A 14,119-nucleotide genomic window follows, 5' to 3' on the forward strand; every position below is an offset into this window, starting at 1 on the left:
GATCAACCACAATGAAATGACAAGAACATGCAAAAAAATAAAAAACACATAGAGGCTGTCATATTACTGAGGAATCGTACATTCTGACATTTCTCCCACAGAAAACCAACTGACTTAAATTCTGACACTCAGGTCTCCGTCCATAAAAGGTAAGTAAATGTAAACTTTTTTACTGACTGAATTATCGACAAATACATAACTGTTTTATTTTCATATTTAAATGATGTGGTGCGTCCATAAGATATAAACAATAGAGCAGGTGCATTAATGTAAATCTATGACTTAAATTACAGTCAGAATTACTGTCAGAGTTGCTATTAAAGAATATTACTGGGCTTGGAATAAATGGAAATATATTGTATGACATTCAAATATATTTGTAGATTTAACACATAATGAAAATGCACCAGTGAACATTATGTACTTAATTGTACTTGCCAAAATGTCTGTACAGTATATATGTACTGTATATACAAATATGGCCCACTTGCAGTGTTGACATTAGTAAGCCTTCCAGCAGGTGTGATGACAGAGCCCACAATAGCCAAGATCAACTAACAACATTATAAACTTCATGTGTCAAAACACACAGTTGTTAAAAATTGGTTATCTTCTAAAATTCATCCTTATAGAGGAGTCTTTAGTGGCCTAAAGCATCCTGTGTGGCAAGCCTGGTTGGAAGATGGAGGCTTGCAAGACAGTGGGACAGAAACAGTTAAATTGTGGAGGGTAAATTGTGCTGCTGACGAAAGCCTGTTCTGAAGGCACTTATCACTGTGGTGCCATTTACCGATGTCTTTCATGGGTCTTAAAGCCAACATGGCCCAGCTATGTTAAAGCTTCCCTTTTGATGTACAGTTGATGAGTGGAGCATGTTGAACTCAATGTTGTGTTATGTGGCAGGTGGTTTCACATGATTTCATACCACACACACACTTAAGCATGACTGTTTCATATGAGGTGTGAAATTTATTTAATACTGAAACTTATATGGGGGTGTTCATTGTCTGCAGAAAAGTTAAGCTAAAAAAATGTGTTAAACATCAGAAGTTTGTTTTCTCTTGCATTTATAAATATCTTCAGTGTTTGACACTGCTTTGGCTTTAGTGGGATTTCTACACCTACTCTGGTATGAAGTTAAACTATATATCTACCATTAAATATGATGTAAAGTGGTAATGTGGTTTCAGACCCAGAACCCAGTACAGACGTTAATGTTAGCTGCTACAGGACCTGTGTTTGAGCCACAAGTCTGTGGTTGTAGCGTTCACTCTGATGACAAGGCCAAAGCTAATGACACAAATGAGGCGGAAGATTGTGGTCAAAGTACCCCAACGCTGCCAAATGAGAGACGATGGAGCTCAGGATGCATAAAAAAGACGCTTTAATCATTTAAATGTCTGATGTCCAATGTTTAACCCAACGTTTGAGTAGAGGTTAAACCCTTCTTGCATCTGATCATGTGTTTTCAAACTTAGTTGGAACATTATAAATTAAATACTTCTTTGTCCAGTTTCTAAGAAAAAGAGTAAAATTTGGTCATATATATTGATGTCATGAAATCCTACAAATTAAGCAAAATATAGCCACAATGGTGAGCATGAAATGTGATTCCTTTAGGCATACTCGATGATGTTTGCATGGAAAGACTGTCTTGTTGAGCTGATTTCTGATTAATAGCAGGTCTTGAGCATTGGAGCAACAAATCGTGAGACTCCACTGGTCTATTCACTGACGTGGTCTTGGTGTGCTGGCCTAACTATAGCAGATGACACTAATAATCATTCACCACATGCACTGAAGCTGGGTTTATAAAGAAATGGAGAGACATGTTGCTGGAATAGTGCTAGTTTCTGCTGATGAAGTCCAGGCTATGAGAAATGCATAGACATGTACACACAGAGAAAGAATGTTTTAGGGTAGGTTACCTGGTGGTATGTTTCCAGGTGTCATGCTTGGAACGACCTTCCTTGCACTTTTGAAAGTCTTAAATGGTAAGCTTTGTAAGGCTTAGTTTGCAATCGCTAATAATTTGACTTACTTATAATTTCTTACCTGACTGTCATGAGTTGGTCATATTATATCTGACGTGAGACGATGAACTGGTGAAAATTGTAAAAATGCAATGAGTTATGCACCAACGTGAATAGAAATATGTAGCTTAAAATAAACCTAATGAACCTAATGAAAAATGTATCACTTGATGCAGACCTGAACATGTATTTCCATGTGGCTGCAGCCTGAGCCGAGAGCTGAGAGCCGAGAGCTTTGCCTCCACACTGGCTTGAATGTTGGCTTTGAAGAGGGGATTAGGATTAACATTGAATTCACATTTTAACAAAGACTTGACCTAGAACTCTTGTAGGAGACGTAGCCACTTGTCAAAACCAAAAGAATAGCTAATGTTGTTGCATTAATTCATTGATGAAAAGTATGCTGTGGTCTTTGACTTAATTGAAAAAAAGAAGACCTCCAGCCGTCCCAGTTCTCCCAACCCATTCAGTAACAAAAGCTAAAAAGAAAAACTTCTATTTTTTTTGGATTTTGGTCTATTATGGTTTTCTTCACTTGTGATGCTCTCAAAGCCCTTCAACTTGAACTCCTCTAGCATCACGTGATATAATGGTATGAGTAAGTTCCTGATGTTTCTTTAATTAATTAGCAAAAATGATAAGGCTGTAGTGTGAATAAAACTGGTCTAATTCAAGTGCACTAAAACAGCTTCGTAATTCACATGTGGAGAACACACTCGTTATAATCAGGATGAAAGATTCAATTCCATAACCACTTTTGTCATAGTATATTGTACTCAGCTACATCCGACAATAAAAATAGGTAACCCAAACCTGTGTCATCATGTTTAAATCCTGGGTTGTGGTTAGGCCCTGGGAGCTGGCATGGTACTTGGACCAGCAGAGAATTGGGGGATGTGGTTAGAGTCCTTTTTTGGGTCGTGAATAATGACACAATTGTTTGTCAGTCAGTCTGAGAACAGGTGTTACGGCGCTGCAGACTGTAAAGCTAGAGGCCAGTGGCCTTGCTCTCTGATTTCAGGGGAGGGGGGTGGGGGGAGACTTGAAGTTCTGTGATACTTTTGACATGCTGGGTGGTAATCCGAGAGAATACATGTCCAGTATGTCCATTTTCAGCACATGCTAACAGAAATGCTAACCGTGTTAGACGATTAATCAAAAACACGGCTGACTCAACTGATTCCTTTAAGACAAGAAAACAAAAAAGGATGCATTATGTTTAAAGATACGTTCTGCCTTGAGAACATCAACATTTCGAAACTTGTTGCATTTGCAGAAAAGACCACGCAGCAGGAGCAGTTTTATATGCATCTGTGGAAGCCTGCAGATGATATTTAAGCATAAGTGCTGAAAACCACAGCAATGCTAATGTTTTCCGTCGCTAGCCCTCCCCAGATACTTTGTACCCAGAAAAACACTTTGTAACTCACTGATCTTTTGCTGGGAGGTTCCAGAATTTGCTGCCAATTAAATGTGTCAGTGTAGTCATTCTCTAGCGTCAACGCTCCCAGCATTTCAGGAGATGGTGTTGTTTTGCTTAGAGCTTTCGCCCACTATGTGTGACTTAGAGGACTCAGGGATTCATTGTCAACATCAGTAAAGGTGATGGGGTCAAGTATTGTTGGTTCACCCCAAAAATAGAATTTGGGAAGGAGCTGTTATATAACAAGTGACTTCCACTTAATCTCAGGACAATAATCGTTTTTTCCTTCTTCTATTCAACTACAGGAACTTTTCTTACCTGTGTACCAAGCCATATCAGTTCTCAATAACGTTTGTTTATGGCTTTGGACATATTTCAGCCCTTAGTCCCTTGAGGCCACAATGTCAGGTCCTCACCCTAACAGGTACAAGGGTTTGTTTTGGACATTTCCACATGTTTGGTTCTTCCAAAAGCTTTGCAAATGTACATGGCACCACTTTCCATTTGATATGTAATGTAACAATGGCAGCAGTGTTGTATTTAAAATCCCCATGCATCAATGCTGGGACCGTCCTGTTGGCAGTGTCACACTTTTGCTTTTGGAAAAAAAAATGAAAACGCAAACCAAAACCAGATTTTTCCCCTTTTGTCAGTGCCATTTTGGACACCTCCCCCACTATTCCACAACAGGACTCACATGCTTGTGCATACACACCACACACACAAATCAGGAATGCTTTTCTGAGACAGAAATTAGTTGCCAGGCAAGATGCTGCTGGGTGGTGGGCTAGTTAATGAAAAGCAGAGCTCTGTTCAATGAGCCATATGCTACTAATCCCTTTCTCAAACTCCCAGTGAGGAAGTGCGATGCTGTAATGCTTAGCATGCCCCAATAAAGTCTGGGACATCCTGTTTGAAGACTCTATTCCCATATCATGCTGGCAATGGGGCCGCATCTTCACCTTTGTAAAAGGAGAATGTCCACACCTTTTTTTTTTTTTTTTTTTTTTTTTGGGGGGGGGGGGGGGTGTTCCATATACCATGCTAAAAGGTTGTTTGCTTTGGCACTCAATATTCAATATTCTACACCAAATCCTGCAAGAGAGGGGTTCGCTCCAAGTAGAAGCATCCTTGAGAAACAGTGCAAGCAGATGCCATCAGCAGTAGTGGGTCCTGCAGTCCTGAGGTTATTACAGTCTTTAGAAGCAAGCAATTTTTAGATTGCGAGCGTGATAGTACTGTAAAGCTAAGAGTACAAAAGACTATCCAGACCTTTAAAGGTCCAATTTGGCTCACAGACCTTTTCACTTGTGGTATGTGCAAAATAAAGACTAATGAGCTGGAGATCAGCCAACAGCTAAAGACTACCCAGGAGTGTATTACCACAACAACAACAGCAATAAAATCTACAATTTTACTGCCCAGGTTTGCATCCAAACATAGAATATTGTATGGTTTTTTATATTCATTTTGAATTTAGGTCATAGCCATCAGTATCCCAGAACCATGAACAAGACATATTTAAGATTAAAAAGTTTTTTTTATAAAGGTTAACCATGATCAGAGGTTCTGCTTCTTATAACAAAGGTTATGCTCAAAGTTACAAGTTTACAATATACCAAAAGTCGATTTTGACACAGAGATTATATAGAACAAGCAAGCCATACCATTGAAGATGATAGATAGTGTAATTTGATATCTTGAATTAAAACATAGCTCAGAAAAAAAATCACATCAAACAAAGGCAAGTAGTGATACCACACCTAGAGGGCAAGTTTCAAATTAAAGGACTATGCATTCTTACATCTCACAGCCTGAAAAAATCACGTCTTAGTTAGTTAGGCCTTGCAGTGAATACCGTAGCATGTAGTATGCACTGCGCTGCATGGGAACGATTGCGAAGGCCACTGTCGTGCAGTTAGGTGACTTGTGCACTTGTGGTAAAAGAGCCAAAATGTCCAAATGATTGTCATGCAGAGCTCAGTGGCTGCAAGCAGCCAGGCAGTTGAGTCCGCCCCTTGGAAATGGAATAGGACTCGTGGGACAGGGCTTTCCTTTCGGCCCAACTCCACTCTAGAGGGCCAGGGCCATTAGCCGCCTTAATATTCTGCATTACCTTTCCAGCCATTTGTTGCCCCTTTGTTGTGATACCTACTTAAAATATCAAAGCCTGCGAGAGCCTCAATGAGACATTTGAAAACTGAGAAACGCAGGTTTTATGTGTCAACGCCATGTCCCCTCCCTCTCCCTCTCTCTGTCCCTTCTCTTTAGCCAGCCCCATGCAGGTAGCCATGGATCAAAAAGGAATCAAAAGGGAAGGGGGGGGGCAAAAAAGTTTGGGTGGGACATCAATGGCTGACATGGTTGAGGCAGAACAAAAAAGAAAAAACTATACAAGAGAGGCTAGGGAAGGAGAGAATCAAAGCTCTCCAGCAGAATGGAGGCAGTGAGAAAATTTGAAACACATATCCTGAATGTGGTCTTTTTTGTGTGCTCTAGGTTGAGAAAACCGTGTGTGTGTGTGTGTGTGTGTGTGTGTGTGTGTGTGTGTGTGTGTGTGTGTGTGTGTGTGTGTGTGTGTGTGTGTGTGTGTGTGTGTGAGAGAGAGAGAGAGAGAGAGAGAGAGAGAGAGAGAGAGAGAGAGAGAGAGAGAGAGAGAGAAGACAGACAAAAGGCAATTGGGCAGGTATCATACCCTAGCCTTTGGCTGGGTCAGATTGACTTCTGGATATGAGCTTACCAAACAGGTTGACCATTTGGGTTCTGGTTGCCTTGGAGGTCCTAGCTGCACTTGGGTAGTCCTCTGATACTCCCAGTGCCAGGAACATACAGTTTTAAAGTGTGTGTACAAGCCCATTTAGCCAACAGATTAATTTCCCCCCCTGAAGGCAAGCGGAACCCCTTCAGACACCACAACACCAAAGTGAGCAAAAGGAACCCCCCTCTTTAAATCACCCCCCTCTGCCCCTCTGCTGGGTACACACACAAACAATTCCATCAGGCAGAAGAGGAAGTGTGTTTGCGTAGATGTGTTGACAACATAACAGTAACCATCAGCACATCAATATTTAAATATGTGCTGTTCAACAGGCCTTTGTGGCAGTCACATGATGAAATGTTGCATGCATCTGGTCCCACGTCATTTAGTGACAAAGGACACTCGGCTGTGCAGATAGTATCATATTCCTGGGAGACGTATGAACTTTGAGAAACCAGTCAGAGTTTGTCCTCTTATCGCTAATCTCCGATCTGTGCTTTCCTACTGATCTTTTCTAGTATCTGACCCAAATCTAGTAATTTTGGTCCTAGTAATATATGGCATGGCACAGAAAAAATTGTGACTCAGTTCTAAAAACTCTTTTATCTTTTCTTAGTGACACCAAAGCTTGTAAAGCATAGTTTGTTTTATTAAAAAGCATATTTTAGCATCTTTTGTCATATATGTTTTTATTATAAGTCATAGTATTACTGTAACACCATCACCTGGCCTTTTGCATTAAAGTCTTATTGATCTATAGTCTCTTGTTGCCTACTGATCCCGGTTTCCTTTATAGTTCTGTTGATTATTGAAGTTAACTGCTCTTGATGTGGTCATACTGCCACTGTGAGCATGTATTCTCTAATGTCTACAACATGAAACAACATTGCTGTTGAACACAGATACACACTCATCGTCCGTTTTATCAGGAACACCTGTACATTCATGTAATTATCCAATCAGCTAATCATGCAGGTACAGGTCAAGATCTTCAGATCATGTTCATAACAAACATCAGAATGGACAATTCAATGATCTCAGTGACTTTGACCATGACATCTTTGACAGGAAGGCTGCTTACTGGTGTACCTCAGCTAACTCGCTGGTGTACCTCACTGGTGTACATCAGCTAACTGTAACATAATTTCATGTGTGGAAACTGTAGAAAAATCTGATGTCTTCTGTTGTTGTTGCCCAGCTACAGTACTTACTGGTTTAAAGTGTTATGCATTCTGAGATGACTTTCTGCTCATCATGGGTGTAAAGAGTGGTTATTTGAGTCACAGTAGACTTTCTGTTAGCTTGAACCATTTTGGCTTTTCTTCTCTCATCAATAAGCAATTTTCACCTACAGAACTGATGCTTACTAGATGTTTTTTGTTTTTCACACCATTCTACGTAAACTCTAGAGAGTGTAGTGCAGGAAAATCCCAGGAGATCCCAGGTAGTTTCTGAAATACTGAAAACCAGTCCATTTGGCACCAACAAGAACTTCACCAAGATCAGTTTTTCCTTGACCCGTGTCTGCATGTGGACAATGAATGTATTCTAGGCAGTGTAGATGCCACACTTGAGATGGGAAAAACCCCATCTCAAAACATTTAGGGGTCAATGAACCTTACAGCAAGCCTGAGCTCTTTAATATGAGTATGAATGTATCAAAACATGTTAACTTTGACCAGTGAAGCACAAACCAAAAGGGAATATGTCTTGACCAGCTAAATATAATCTACTAATAGTTGTCCCACCTTCCGATTCATCTAGGAGTACCTAACCTGTCAGCAGCTCACTTGTACTGCTTCATACACCAAACCACATAGTCACGGCAAGGACATTCTGTCTCCAACATGCCTTAGATCTTTAGACATTATCATGGGCATAGCTTTTTTTAAAGCACAGGGGCATCAACAATGCTGTTCCTTGACAAACTAGGAAATATGTTTTAATTTGTACCAGAAACATTTGAACTTGAATTTTAACTACAGTTTAAATCTACATTTGCTTCATTAGACATTGAATAATGAATGTTCTAATAATTTACAGCACCAGCATACTGTTTGCTTGTGCTGTACAATTCTAAAGGCAAGGTCTTGACAGTAGAAATAGATGATCTATTGGAGATCCAATGGAGATCCCAAACATACACTAATCCTCCACTTTATTAGGAAGACTTGTATATCTGTTTATTTGAGCAGTTATCCAATCAGTCAATCACATGGCAGCAGTGCAATGCAAATCACAGGAGCTCAATAAGTGGGTAATTGTTGTAATGATAAATATTTGTTCTAGGATGATTTTTAATATTTAATAGCCTATATATGGATTATCGATTATCAGTGCTTTCTTACAGTTACATGAGGACGTGCAGTTATACCCATGTCTTTAGACTGTGATTCATTTTTTCCACAGCAGCATATCTTCGAGTGTTCGTTACATCTTACAGTGATAATGTTTTGTATCAGCCCCAATTATGACCTTATATGAAAAAAATCCTTAACCCATTTTAATCTATTTTTAACCCTTTTGGATTTTCTCTTTAAAATTAATGGGATAAAAACGGGAATATAAAAAAGTGTTGTTAAAAAACTGGAAATTCTAAACATAGTGAAAGTAACTGAAGCACACAAAAAAAAGAAAAAAGAAAGACAGATAAAACACAAAAAGGCTATATGTAAAAAATAAATAAATAAATAAATAAATAAATAAATAAATAAATAAATAAATAAATAAATAAATGGAAATAAAAGACTTGTGGTAATAAAATCACAGAATAATGATATCGTTAACCCTTTTTAGCCCTTTTTAGTTTTGTCGTGTCCATGGTCAGCATTGAATTTGCTTGTCACACTCCACAGCAGTAGCAGTAGTAAACACCTTAAAAGAATTGCTCAAGGCTATATGAATTTGAGGTTTTTACCAATGTTCTATTTTTCCTAGCCTACTAGTTGTTCTTTTTTGTATAAAAAATGTTCTTTATCTTTAAAGAATTTACAGTTGATATCAAACTCTTTTCTGCTCTCTGAGAATGAGATCGCTCCGAGTGCTTGTTCATAGGCACCTAAAGTTTGAAGGTGTTAAAATAATTCATTAGTTTATACTGATTGAAAATGTCAGATAAGTCAATAATTATATTCCACTAGTATAAAGGGTTAAAACATGAACGTTACATAACATAACATAATACTACGTAACATTAGAACATATGTTATGCCTGTGGACATAGTTCTCACATTGCCTACATGTTATAAATAAAAATATGAACAGGCATGACAAACTGTATAACTAATGCCTAGATATGAGTCTGAATTCAGCATATTAGTGAACAGACCCTATAAGCCACACTGAACTGTCAGGTGCCGCAGACTTATCACTTACAGGTTAAAAGAGGTTTTGATGCGCAATGATAAAACCTGTCTTTATTTCTGCCGCTACTATACACAAGCATTAAAAACAGTTTTTTACACAGCTGGGTGTGTCAGTATGAGCAGAAACCAGCCGACTGTTTGAAGTTTTGAACTGTTTTTTTCTCTTAGGCAGCGTTGTTTCGTCTCGGTGTGGCGGGAGAAGAGAGACAACCACTGCAAACAGCAGGTGTGGCTTTTGAACGAAGCCACGACATGGCAGATCTCTTTCAGATCTCCATCGTCTGATTCTTGTTTTCATCAAAAGAAGAAAGGCCCTCCTTGCTGTTGTCTTTCATCTCTGGGAGCTGGCCTCTCCTTCATTCTATACCTTTTGTTTGTTTGTTGTACCTGAGCTGTAGCTTTGTGGCCTCCAGCAGGTGTTACTATTTAGCCCTTTGGTCAGACATAAGCGGTGGTTGAGGATTGGAAAGGATGAAGCTCTTAGCGATAAATACTGACAGGAGTAATGGCAACGGTTCCTGAACCGTAAATTAATCCAAATTCAAGATTTGCTGTCTTGGAATGACTGCTATCTACCCAGGATGGCACAAATTCAGCATGAAAGACAGGTTGGTCGGATGCCGTCGTCGGATACGCAAACTCTCACGTGTTTATAACTTTGTATGTTCTGTACACTGTTGTCTCCAATTAATATGACACCAAATTAAATTTCCTGTTAGATATCAGATCTATGTGTTTGTGTTAATCAAAATTAATTTAACACAAAGCAGTAGCTAATCCTGTTCAACCCAGTAGAGGATCTAAGGCTAGTTTTGCTTGTGCGTGTGTTTGTGTGTACAGTATGTGTATGTGGATGTGATGTGTGTTTGTGTGTGTGTGTGTGTGTGTGTGTGTGTGTGTGTGTGTGTGTGTGTGTGTGTGTGTGTGTGTGTGTGTGTGTGTGTGTGTGTGTGTGTGTGTGATGTGTGTATGTGCTCCACCAGAGCAAACACTGCGGGCAGCTTTTTCATGCACTTCACCCAGTGGTGACCCTGTGGAGAGGATATGCCATTCGCATGCTACAGGAAACACATTCAAGTGGACAGTCGCGTTCATACACATTTGCTTTTCTATACCGGTCCTTCCAGTATGTTCAGTGAGATATAAGCAAACACTGATGTACAGAATCAGTTCTTTACATAACTATTCGTCCTGATCATGAGTGGTAATCATCTAAAAGAAGAGCAATCTACAATGATAAGAGTCTGTGTGTGTTTGCGAGTGAGGAAAAGTTTGTCTATCGTGTTCCTCATCCTTGCAAGTTCCAAGCATCAATTTTAGAATTCTCGTTTTCCCATACCTTTATAGAAACATTATAAATATATGAATAATCACAATTCATGTGCAGTTTTTTACTCACAAGCATAGGTTTAAGTTTATTTGATCGACTTTTACAGGTAGTGCTTGTTTTTATATTTTCTCATGTGAATCATTTCTTTTCAAATGTTAATCACCCAATTTAGTTCATGGTGTTTTTTTATGCATTTAATGTTTTTAATATGTTAATTACTCATGTTAGTTTATCTGGTTTAATTTTTCACATATGTTTTCAACATGTGATTGTTTTTATATCTTTATTTTTACATGATTGCTTTCATATGTGATTTCACATGTTTTTTTTCCCATGCAATTATTTTCAAATGTTTTTTTCTGTTGTGAATCATTTATTTTCATCCATTAATATTTCACGTGTAAAAGAAATCCTTACTCTCCATGTGAAAATAGCTGTGTTTAGCCTTTTTTTTTTTTTAGCTTAGCTGTATTAAATGTACAGATTCCTATATGTCAACTATAGAGTAAGGTGCAGCATCATGGGTGGCATGTCAGCATCATCAATCAATCTTTCTGAAGAAAAAATGTAATAAAACAATTAGATTATCATCTGTGAGGGTGACTTGTTTGTCCTTTTTCCCAGTGCATACATTCTGCCACCTAACCTCATTTTGGAACACTACCAGTTGTCCGTGATCACTAGACTTTGCTCAATACCTCAATCAACAAGTCTCACTTTAGTTTCCTTAGTTAAACACTTTTGGGAAAACTTTCAATACAAGCATTTACTGACACTTTTTATGCTAATAAAAGGAAACCATGTTCAGGCTACTGTGTAGTGTTTTCTTTCATGATACCATGGATTCCTTGGTGGTTGGCACAAAGAGGCCGTTGCTAGGCACGCATTTCCAAAGTGTCAACAAGAATGTGGGGGATCGATGTGGTCAGTGCCCACGTGTGTGTCATGCCCACTGCAGGCGGGCCTATTTATTGTCTTGATTTGACTTGGCTGTTTTATTGTGGCTTAAACACAGTGCTACAGTTGCAGTGAAACTTGAATACAATGGAGCGCATGTACAAGATTCAGTGCTGTGGAATGTGTAGGAACAGACGTCATGTCGGGATAGGAAAGCGTGTGATGGCCCGACTGATGTGAAAGAGACAGTGTGTCGTACACACTAAAAAGGTGGCCTGTTTTTAGCAAGTATCTCCTATTACACTGCCTCTAGGCAAAAATCCTACATCTCAAGGGAAAGTCTGAAGAATGGAAAAGATGCTCAAGAAGGATATAACGTCATTTCATGAGGGTTTGGAAGAGGTTAAAGGATGGTGCTGTGTCTTCCATGTTTGCAGATCAATAGAATATAACATTTTATTTTAGAACTATGTGCCAGTCTAGTAGGGATGGAAGTCTCACTGGCAGACACCATACATGAAATCACAAGGTCTTAAACTAAAGAACCTCTCAACACTCAACCTGTCTCTCTTGAGACTGTACCAGTGAGTTGAGCTGGGTGGATGGATCCAGATGATGCCATTGAATCCGTTGTAGCTTAGACAGTAAACACAATGGGATCTGTATATTCATGCTTTTCTCAGACCATGTGTCTCATTCTCAGGGCCTCATCGATGTTTGCTGTCTGCGTGCTGTTTCTGTGTCATTATTTTGACTCTCCGCGGTTGAACGGGTGGCATGGAAAGCAGCAGCCTCTTCTTCGCAGGAGTAAAGGGAACAGTGCTGTCCCATGATGAGTCAGTGAGGCCTGCTTCTATCGCGGCATCCAAATGTAAACAGGGAATGTCACACACAGACACAGACACACACACACACACACACACACACACACACACACACACACACACACACAAAGAGTTCCACACTGTAATTTAGCTAGATTGATCTTTATGCTAAATTACGCTATTTTTATCCCACGGAATAACCCACTGCTGAATCATGTTTAGAATTATAGCACTGCCCCTTGTACAGTTCCAGGTTCCTCTGCTCAATCTTTTATTTCAGTTATTGTCTGTGCAGAGTTTCTCTGCATGTTCTCCCTCTGTCCATGTGGGGTTCCTCCTCTAGGTTCTCCAGGTTCTTCCTACATCAAAAAAACATGGCAATTGCTGGATTAGGTGCAATAAATGTGCCTCTGTTGTTTAATGAGTGTGTAAATATGTGTGCGTGACTCCCTGTCATGGAGTATTTTCCCACCTCTGGTGTTCCCTGGAAAGACTCCAGATCCACCGTCATCACAAAGATGATTAATCGTAGATCATTAAGTGTTAAAATGACCTACTATGCCATAATTTTACATCAAGGGAATGCCTATGGGTCTGTAACAATGTCTGTTCATTTTTCCCATATTTTCCCTGCTAAGAGGTTGTCAATTTATGGTTATAAAGCAAGGAGCGAGTGTAATGGAAGTGTTGTGTGTGGTCATCACAAGACAAAAGCATTCTTTTGCTAAAAAGTCTTTTTTTTTTCTTTTCACATTTCAGTCCGAATGCCTCTCGTTTACCTATTTATTTACCCTTCTGAAATCAAAGACATATGGGTCTTTAAAAGCAAGGGGGAAGCAAGGATCTTTGGAGGATCTTTGGATAAATGCCCTTAGATAAGTGGACACAAAGACACAAAAGAACAAAAGCAGCTGAGGCTGGGAGTGCTCCATCACCAAGGGTCACTGTTATCTTATCCAGGAGAAAGAGGAGAAAGACACATTGACACCTCTGCGTGTCACGCTCTTAATTCCTCCATCACTGCACTCCCTCTCTTTTTTCTTGCTCTCTTTCTCCATTCCGCTCTCTCTCCCTCTCTCTCTTCTCTCTCCTCTCTCTTTTCATTGAAACAATGATAAGACCGCCGACTGAGGCCTTCTGATAAGACATTCATTCCTTCACCAGTGGAAAGTGTTAGCTGTTAACAGGTATTCACATCACTTGACCTTAGCCTGCAAGGCCGGAGGATCTTTCAGCAGGATTATTTATATTCGAGCCGCTTTACTCTTGCTCGAGTTGGTTAAGCGTGTTCTTTATTAAGAGGCACAGTGTTTTGGCTAACAGGGTCACTGCTAACGTTGTACTTCTTAACCTTAGCCAGAGAGATGTAGCGCTGACACGTAGTACTTTACCGCTGTTATTATGGACTTACTCTCATTCTAAAACTGATGTTAATGCATTTAACTCACACAATAGTGATACTTTGGTGAATTAATAAGGCGACCATAAG

At 39.5% G+C, this 14,119-nt stretch overlaps 1 long non-coding RNA gene across 1 annotated transcript in view; it reads left to right on the top strand.

Moving 5' to 3' along the window:
• The window catches only part of LOC125140779, an 11,250-nt gene extending 802 nt beyond the window's left edge, over positions 1 to 10,448 (top strand). Inside the window, exons 2-3 of the long non-coding RNA XR_007140043.1 lie at positions 102 to 149; positions 9,748 to 10,448. This is a non-coding gene — a long non-coding RNA (uncharacterized LOC125140779). The remainder of the gene's footprint in view (positions 1 to 101; positions 150 to 9,747) is intronic.
• The last annotated feature ends 3,671 nt before the right edge of the window (positions 10,449 to 14,119 follow it).

This window comes from Tachysurus fulvidraco, chromosome 2 (assembly GCF_022655615.1).
Source record: "Tachysurus fulvidraco isolate hzauxx_2018 chromosome 2, HZAU_PFXX_2.0, whole genome shotgun sequence".
NCBI lineage: Eukaryota > Metazoa > Chordata > Actinopteri > Siluriformes > Bagridae > Tachysurus > Tachysurus fulvidraco.